The sequence below is a fragment of the Henckelia pumila genome, chromosome 2 (assembly GCF_033568475.1).
Source record: "Henckelia pumila isolate YLH828 chromosome 2, ASM3356847v2, whole genome shotgun sequence".
Lineage (NCBI taxonomy): Eukaryota > Viridiplantae > Streptophyta > Magnoliopsida > Lamiales > Gesneriaceae > Henckelia > Henckelia pumila.
Genome location: NC_133121.1, coordinates 68403324 through 68414064, shown reverse-complemented (window position 1 = coordinate 68414064; position 10741 = coordinate 68403324).

Sequence of the window (10741 nt, the reverse complement as noted above, 5' to 3'; positions counted from 1 at the left end):
AAAAAAACAACAATAAGTAAATGCGATAAAGTAAAGAGACAAGAATTTGTTTATGGATGTTCAGAGCTCAATCTCATATGTCACCCCTTCTTCTTCCTCGAAAGGATCCACTAGAAGACTTTGAGCATTAAAACATCTTGTAATCACCTCACTCCAACTTTAGGACTTAACCACTGCCTAAGTCGGAACTCCAAGATTCATAATCGATTGTAGGCTGCAACCTGATAATCCGCATAATGTTTAACGTTTTTATGCCAAGACTAAAAACACAATCTTTAACGTCTTTGTGTAAAGACTCTCACTCAACTAATCATCATAGTACATCTCTCGAATATGTGAGTGAGTTGGGTGGGGTGTGAAGAACTTGACTGGATAAGCTCAAGAAATCTGTTGATGTGTTCTTCACACCTTGGGCTTGCTCTCAACTAGCTGATAGATCTGTTTTGATGCCCTCTCTTGATGTGGAAAAGCTCTAACATGCTGAATGTTCTTTTGGGTGTCCACTCTCTCTTTTCTTCAATCTCTAGATCTTTTATTTATAGCCTCCAAGATAATATAGACGTTAGATATAAGAAATATGACCCTTGAAAAAGGTTCTGATATCACAACGTTCATATTTCTCTTTTTGGACTATAGCTTTGACCGTTTGACTAAATCTGGATCAAGAGCAGTAGACAAGCAAGATCAGGTGACAAGCTTGGTGATCAGTTGATATCTTCGAGTCTGTTGACATAGAGCATGTGAAATTTCTCGTCTGCTTGAGTTGATGTTGTCTGTTCAGATGCATGTAACTCTTTCAGTGTTGACGTCTGGGCAAAGTGGTAAACATGAAAGTTGTAGCCCTTGAGCTTGGATTTCCAACGTTACAAGAATCACTCAATTCTGAGTTCATATGAAAACATTATGCCAAAATACCAGAGCTGCTCAAATCAGTCAAGGACCAAGTCGGTCGAGGAGATATTGATCGGTTGAGGGCTTTTAGATCTTGATGCGTTGATTTCTGGGCCACGTAGTGAACATAAAAGTTGTAGCCATTTATCTTGGATTTCCAACGCATTAATAATAACTCTATTTGGATGTCCTTTGAGAGAGATATGCTCAAACTACCAGACTGTGTACATCCTGGAGTTATGTTATCAACCTGTGCAGAACCAGCAACTTCAACGTGCTTTATCATTATCTTAAGCTCTGATTCAGACTTTGACTTGTGAAGATAATTTGTAGATTATCTTCATATCTTTCCAACGCATACTGAATCATTACATTTGGATCAATGACCTAAGCGATATGGTCATTACAACAGAACTGCTCTGTCAATAATTCTGCTGTCATATTGTTCATCTAGTTCACTCTTGAGGTAGCAGTTTGAGCTGTATATCATCTGAATTCATCCAACTGTCTGTAGACTTTTTTGTTGGCTATGTTACGGTTTTGGCGGCTGGTCATTTGGATCATCCAGCTACGAGATATGCTTGAAACAAGCAGCTGCGCCAGAAATTAAGTTGAGCTAAGATTGTATTCTAACAACTTAGCACTTCCAATTTGTCTTCTATCAGCTGCACACTTAGTAAATATGTTAGAAACAAAATGACAAGTTTTGTTATCATCAAAATCAAGATTGCTTGCATTTTCGGACCCAACAATCTCCTTCTTTTTATGATCACAAAACTTGGATAAAAATATGAACATTGAAAGCAAGTAATGCAAAACACATATTTTTATCTAACATATTTTTCTCCCTTTTTGTGAAAATAAAAAAAAGGTTCGAGATAAACAAAAATTTTATAGCTCTCCATAAATTTTGAATAAATGAATTTTATAATGGTAGAAGGGTGTCTAACACATAAAAACAACTTCAACTAAATATGTATCCACAAAATGAAATTTTCATCCTCACTTGATTATTTTGGTAAATGGGATTGCATTTTCGGACAACAATGCCAAAAAAAAATAAGCGAGGAAAGTTTTTGAAAATATCACTTGCTATGAACTTTAGTCATTCACAAAGATCAAGAGTTAATTAAAAATTGACTTGACCAAATCATCTTCCATATTTCTCTATCTTTGCCACCATATATAGTCAACAAGTATAAGTAGAACTAGAAGTTGTAAAATATCATTGTGAACCCAAAACAAGTAAGCTTATGATGTGTCCCTTCAATGTATGATTCTAAAAAGATTTAAGCGTGTAGAGGATATTCACATAGAAAAATAATGATCTCCCAATGATATTACTTCTCCCCTTTTCCGCAAACACAAGTGATTACTTATGCAAGTAGAGAAAATAAATTGGAACTCAAATCATTTTTCGAATAAACGGATTTGATATTTGAAATTTTAAAGCGCAAATATATGGAAGATATAATTGCAAGTCAAAAATCATTACTCTCCCTATCTTTATAATATGAGCAAAAAATTATTTTAGAGAAAAAAAACCTTTTATAGCAAATGAAACCATTTCATAAACTTTCAAAAATATGAAAGATAATGAGCTCCCCCTCAAATTTTGAGTAAAAGAAAGTTTGCGAAAATAGAGGGATAAATTTACTATGCTCAACACAATTTTTCATACTTGCTCCCCTTTGCAAAATGTCAATACATGATTTCAAAACATGAATGCAATGCACAAAAAAATAGTCTCAACTTGATTAAACAACAAATAGAGAGAGATATTCAACACAAATAAGTCAAGTTGAATGACTAGAAAGCTCCATCAACATTGCACAAAATTATCTCAAATTACCAAGAAACACAAAATCAATATTGCCATACCAACATAAATATTCATAAGACATTTAAGCGTCCCTTTAGTCATTAAGCAGTCACAATTGTAAGGGAAATGACTAGACATTCTTAATTCAAGACATGCTAGCACAAGTAGAATATCATGTAGGCAATCAAACTCAAAAGCTCTCGTAAAGCTAATTTTAGAACGAGTTTATTGAGTTTTCTTGACGATGTATGACTTTGATTCGAGATAATAAGTCATCCTTGAGCTTCTTTGCAAAAACATCAACCTTTGTCCATGCCCTGTTTTCTGCCAAAACACACATGGTCGGACTTTAACCAAAAAACTTCTTCTTCTCCTGCAGAACCAGGCTGAAAATTTTATACCGCTGCAATTCTCTACATGTCTAGTTTGCAACGCAAAAAAACGGTTTGTCGTTTGGACATTCGAGCAAGAAGTTATGCCATTTTTCCCAAAGTCGCTGCAAGATGCCAGAAATTCTCAAATATGCATATATATGTTAGAAAATCTCAAAAATGAAATTTTGAAGATAAAAATCAGTTTCAAATGCTCTTTCAAGAACAACCCTCTCTGATACCACTTGTTGGGGATCGATAGCGTGTGTAGAGGGGGGGTGAATACACACTTTTAAAATATTTTGAGCTACAATAGCTCGTTCTTGAAATGTTCGAATATGAACCGTGCACCGATAAATTATATCGAGTTTGGTTACAAAACAAAGCGAAAAACACTCGAAATAATCCATCTAAAAACTGATTATGCATTTGGGAAATCGTTTGAAAAGATTGCAAGTTGAGATAGTAAAAACATTTTGGTTGAAGAATTTTATCAAACACTTTGTGTGCAATATTTTGGTACTTTAAAGAACATATAAAATGTTTCAACAAATCATCCAAAAACAACAACAACAAGTAAATGCGATAAAGTAAAGAGACAAGAATTTGTTTATGGATGTTCGGAGCTCAATCTCCTACGTCACCCTTTCTTCCTCCTCGGAAGGATCCACTGGAAGACTTTGAGCATTACAACGTCTTGTAATCACCCCACTCAAACTTTAGGACTAACCCACTGCCTAAATCGGAACTCCTAGATTCATACTCTATTGTTAAAGACTCTCACTCAACTAATCATCAAAATACATCTCTTGATTATGTGATTGAGTTGGGTGGGGTGTGAAGAACTTGACTGGAGAAGCTCAAGAAATCTGTTGATGTGTTCTTCACACCTTGGGCTTGCTCTCAACTAGCTGATAGATCTATTTTGATGCCCTCTCTTGATGTGGTAAAGCATAAAGTAGTAGCCCTTGAGCTTGGATTTCCAATGCCGCATAAATCACTCAATTCTGAGTTCATATGAAAACGTTATGCCCGAAATACCAGAGCTGCTCAAATCAGTCGAGGACCAAGTTGGTCAAGGAGATGTTGATCGGTCGAGGGATTTAGATCTTGATGCGTTGATTTCTGGCAAAGTAGTTAACATAAAAGTTGTAGCTCTTTGTCTTGGCTTTCCAACTCATCAAGAATAACTCCATTTTGATGTCCTTTGAGAGAGATATGCTCAAATTACCAGACTGTGTACATCCTCGAGTTCTGTTATCAACCTGTGCAAAACCAGCAACTTCAACGTGCTTTATCATCTTCTTAAGCTCTGAATCAGAGTTTTACTTGTGACAATAATTTGTAGCTCATCTTCATATCTTTCCAAATCATAATGAATCATTACATTTGGATCACCGACCTGAGAGATATGGTCATTACACCAGAAGTGCTCTGTCAATACATCTGCTGTCATATTGTTCATCTAGTTCACTCTTGAGGTAGCAGTTTGAGCTGAATATCATCTGAATTCGTCCAACTGTCAAAATACATGACTTGTATACTTTTGCATTGGCTATGTGACGGTTTTGGCGGCTAGTCATTTTGTGGGGACCTCGGGTTGCTAATCTCGTTTTAGGGCAGCTAATGATTAATTAAACAATTAATCAAACAATTAAAGAATAATAATTCAAGAGCAGAATTTTTTTTTTTTAAAATCTCCGAGCCTCGCTCGATCGGGAAAAGTCAGCCGATCGAGCGAGCAAAATATCACATTCTCGGGTCTGCACATAAATTGGCCTCGCTCGATCGGTCAAAACCTACCGATCGAGCGAGCCCAAAATTCTCGATTTTCTGCCTTCAATTTAAGGGCCTCGCTCGATCGGTGAACTTCACCCGATCGAGCGGGCACCATTTCTAGAAAACATCAGAGGACATTTTCTGCTGTCAAACCGTGCACATCAGTCCAAATTCCTTCATGATCAACTCATATCATGGCTTATAAATTCTAAAACATGCATATCAACATGTATAAAGTTTCAAGTACCAAATCATGCATTCAATACATCAATCGAATAGCGTAAAGACATGAAACGATAAGCTACACTAAGTATCAAAAGTGAGCTTCTAAATCACAAGTTTCATGTGAACTTCAATGTTATCTAACTACCATTCTTCAGCTTAAAACCCGAGTCCACACTTGCTACATTACTCTCCCGAGCTATCAATGTCGTCTCAACAAAGCTTCTGCCCCTCCTGTTGTAATGCACACATACAAAACAAAGCAACAGCCAGATAAACTCCGGTGAGAAATCATTCTCAGTATAATCGACATATAAATGCATTAAATAAATTCATATCAACTCTAAACATATCAACTCAAGAATAGAGTAAAAATAACGCATATATCGACTCAAACTTCAAATCAAAACTCAATTTATATAGCGTGCTAACTAAAGAATTGATTCTTATCACTTCGTTGCCATCAAGATTCGTATCCGATCTTGACATGGATATCCATCTATCGTAGCCATTCCGGGCTAGAAAATAAGGTTAACCGCAACCTTGGCATAGAATCAATTCAATATACAATCATATCAAAAGCAATAAAGATCCACTACCTGTGATGGATCGACAATAACATAAGTTCTACCTCAAGAACAAATACTTAAACAAGTTTGTGGTTTGTTCGGGATAACTCAAGAATAGTCGTTCTTGAGTTTCACAGTCCCTGACTCGCGATGTCGTCATTATACCTTTAATTCTCGAGTTGAAGATGTTCCACATCTGGATAGGAAGTACCACAACTCATAGCAAATCTGCTCATTCAAACATCAATCATCTTCACTCACATTCGCTTCCATCTTGATCACTTCTTCTTCGGTTTCAAGTTGAGGTTCTTGAGTCAATAGTCTCCTATTAAACTCTGAAACATATCATCAAAACATGTATATCAAACCTCATTCTATTCAATCATTTCAGAATTGAATCAAAATCATCAATATAGATTCAATCAACATCATTTCAAACTTCAACTTCTTCTTATTCGGTACAACTCGGAGTCGTGAATCGTTAGCCTTCGAATCTCAACTGAAATCGAGAAATACAAATGCCATAACATTCATAACATCTAAACAACTATCTCAACTCAGTTATAGGCTATCAAAACAAAGTCAAAACATCAACCGGCGGCGTAGCAATTGAAAATCGGGAACCAACTCGGTATCGAATTCATTATGAACTTCTTATCAACTTCTAATCACTTGTATCACTTATATCAGCTGAATTCATCATTCAATTCATCATATCAGCAGCTATAATCTCATGTTAACAAGTCAAAAACATGCTGAAACCATGACAAGTTCGTTTCTTAATTCATTTCCAATCCGACTGCGATATCGAACGGCATACAAACTCAAAAACACAACATAGTTTCATAATCTGATCTCTGCCATATTTCGTTCTTCAAAACATGCCGAGAGAACAAAATACTTGCATCAAATCGAAGCCCTCATCGCAAGGATTCCAGAACATCTTTCGGAATTGAAATCGAACGAGCGGATCAAAAGTTATCGACGTTTGAAAATCGAAAAGCAAAGGAAAGAAAAAGGCTTCAGCTTCTGCACTCTAAATTCTGAATAAAATCTGAAGCATACACGTTGACATGCTTATAATCTGATTAAAATCAGATATATATTGCATAAATTGAAATTTAGTCCCTCAAGTCTTCAGTAATTGCAATTCAGTCCTCGGCCTTCGTTTTAATTCAATTTCAATCCAAAATAATTTAAGAATATTAGAATTAAAATCGAAACTCTAAATATTCTCAAATTAAATATACTCTGATTAAAATTAAATAAATTCGGATTAAATCAATAATCCCGGCCTTTTGCACTTTAGCCCTCGAATCTTCGATATTTTTAAATCAACCCCTGGTCGGGTTTCATCTTCAAAATTAATCTTTGTTAATTCCCGAAACATGGAATTTAATCTTAAATTCCATAAATATTCAAATCTAATATTTATTCTATTAATTTAAGAATTCTCGGAATTTAATTCGCAAAATCCGTAAATTCTCAAATTAAATATTTTCGGTTCGGAAATTCAATCTATCATTTCCATAACTTCTCAAATCAATATTAGCCCATAATATGAAATTTAATTTTCAAATCTCTTAATTAATAATTTAATATTTTCGGGCCTTACAATTCCTCCATTCTAAGAAATGATTTCGTCCTCGAAATCGTATTCATCCAGAATATCAAATCTAATAGACTGAATGATTATCTGAAGTGATTCTCACTTCAATCATCCACTCTGCATTTCGTATCTCACTTCATCTTTTAATCTCTTGTCAGATTATTACTTCGAATCTGCTTCTATTCTCTTGTAATCAGTATCTATTCAGTTGTACTTTACGTCATTGGAACGACTTTGTTCTGAGCTGTTTCTTTCTTCAATCAAGGATTTGTCGAATAATCGACTTAACTCAGAATCTCGTCAATATCTATCTCATCTGAATAAAGTACATACGAAGAATCCACTGATACTTCTTTCACTAAGATACTGAACTTATCCAGCTGAAAAGAATACATTCGTTCAATACAATCATCAATTCCATCTGATATGTCATTCAATGCAATTCAGCTTTGGTGACGACTTGATTCTTTCTCTATATCATTCTATACAGAGTATAGAACATAACTCAAGTCCACAGTGTTATTCAGTTCATCGCTTCAAGATTAGTATTCATCGTCACATTCTGAATCTGTAAATTAAACTCTGCTCTTTCTCTATTCTGAATTGAATGATGTTTCAAGAATAACTTTTCCACTTAACAAGTCAGTTTCAGCTTCAAAAGTTATATCTATCATTCAATTTCTAATTCTGGTTCATCTTCTTTGCTTTCATTCCATACAGATTCATCTTCAATATCTTTGTGTCTCTCAAATCAAATCTGATCTAATATCAATAAATCATGTATGATCTTATGTCATATACTTCAGTAGTATAATTTCAACACAAAGAAATCGGATTTCTTTTCATCATATCATCATAACATTATCTCAAAATCGATTCATTAGCTATTACAGAAATTATAATCATCAAGTGGCAATACATCAAGTCAAGTAATACCGAATCAGGTATTAAAGTTTTGAGAATATTCTCAATATCCGGAAAATCAACTCAGATAATCCATCAATCGACAATTGGTATAATGCAATCACATATAACCAACTCTCAGAACATCAATCAATCAATCGATGCCACATTCTATCGAATAAATCTAAAGTCTTAATCCTGACAATAGATTTTTATCATTCCTGTAATTTCATCATATCTCTATCTTCTTCATAAATCTGAATCGATAGCTGTTATTCACATCTCATACAGTGTATTCCACAAATCTAATTAGTCTATTCGGACTATTTCGTAATCAGAGTTTATGCTGTAGTCACATATTTCAACGTATTCAGAGCTGTTGATAATCGGTATCATGTCAGATAAAAATTCATTCTCGAAATTCAAGTCATCTTCTCTGATTATTCTTCCACTTCAAAGATAACATGTTGTACCTTTACTTCAAAAAGTACTCAAATTCTTCGGATCATCTGTATTACAATTTAATAGTAAACCAAATGTGTCAATCTAAAACATTATTTCTTGGCTTACTGTTCGTCTTACAACAAATCTAATCACAATTCAGTGATTTGATCATACAGACATATCATCGTATACAGTAATTTCAATAAATCTGTTCATAACTACCACCTGTTTACTTCCCATAAACTGTTTCATCTTGGTAGTTTCGCAAAATATTCTTTCAAATCATAATCTCATTTCAATTATGAAGTTTCTAACTATCATTGAATTAATCTAGTCAATGATTTTCAACCTCTTCAGAAACTCTCTGTACGTTTAACTTCGGAAACGTACTAATTCTATTACTTTTATTTGCTTTATCGTCTGATAAAACAATTATCACATGAATATTGAATTCATTGTTGTGCAATTCTTCAAATTCTGATATCTCTTTTCGGAAATATCGGGCACAATCAAATAATCAATCATAATAGAATTCATCCATTCTGATCTGAGGCTTCAATTCATATCTCTATATGGCATTCTATACTGAATTCTCATCACTTCAGTTTACTTTCTGTGTTTCTTTCATCTTCGAAACAGTTCTAGATTGCTTTCACTCAAATATCATTCCGATTGGTCATATATTCATCTGAATATTCAAACCAAAATACACAAAATCTGAAATCAATTGATCGAATGCCTGTTTCATTCTTCATTTCTATTTCTCAATTGAATTCTAATAACTTTGTAGTAGCCCGTAACCAAAATCAGTAATTAAGGAATTAATCATAATTACTTGGGTAGAGTTCGGAAGCTCCGATCAGGATCGGAAGCTCCGATCAGGATCGAAAGCTCCGAACAGGATCGGAAGCTCCGATCGATATTACGTCAGGCATGATGTGTAACAATATCGGAAGCTCCGATCAGGACCGGAAGCTCCGATCACCCCTCTCCGGAGTCAACAAGTGATATTTTGACACGTGGCAGATCAGGATCTTCGGAAGCTCCGATGGCAGGATCGGATGTTCCGATCGAGGTTCGGACGTTCCGATCAAGGATCGGAAGTTCCGATCGTTGTCTATAAATAGAAGGCCGAGGCTACACTTTCATTTGCCAATTCCGAGTTCTCCTTTCCTTTCTAGTCCTTTTGGAGCTATTCTAGTCTTCTTAGGCTTGGTCCAGAGGTCGGCGAGGCGTTCGGTAGTCGTAGCGGAGTTGTGCCCAAGTTCTGGAGGCACCGACATCAAAGGGCTAACGACGGACGAAGGTATAGCTTTTGCTTTCTATAAATATTTAGGAGTATGCAATAGCTTAGTTAAGGATTTTAGAGCACTTTAATGATAGTAGTATCATTTGGCAGTGTAGAGCAGACTATAGGCGTGGACCTAGAGTTGGTAGAGCTTGCACTGTATTGAGGTACGAAAGTACTGTTTGAGATATCCTGACTGAGTATGCATATATTAGGTGACTGCATGATTTATATGCCATGATATTATGCTGCATTCATTTGCATCTTGCTGTATCTATTTCGAGATGTCTGTTAGTAGGGTTGTACCCTATCCTGTTAGTGGATAGACTTCCATCGATTTGGGTCCGGCGTATCCATGGTTATCTCGGTATGAGAGCCACCTCCTGAAGCGACGGCACAGCGTGCTACATACCAGGGCCCGGTCTGTCTCTGTTATCTGATCCTTGACCTCGAGTCTATAGGGAGTTCACTTTGCATGCATGTATACTCATACTCTCGCACTGAGCATTTTATGCTCACGTCTCGTACTCTGTATTTTCTGGACACCCTATTCCATGGGGCAGATTTGCGATTGGACGAGGAGGGTGGATCCAGGAGGGGCTAGTCAGTGGTTGGCCAGCTGGAGCTTCGTCTAGGTTTTATTACTGTTGTTTTGGGTTTATACAACTATTCGATTTGGTTGTATATTATTGGATAAATTACAGATTCCTTTACTTGGGATTGTATATTATTTATGGTTTCCGCAGTTTCATTCTGATATCTGTTTATTAAGTTAATTGCATGCCTAAGTTCTGTTTAGTAGGTGTTCTGGGTAAGGGTCACTACATTTATGGTATCAGAGCA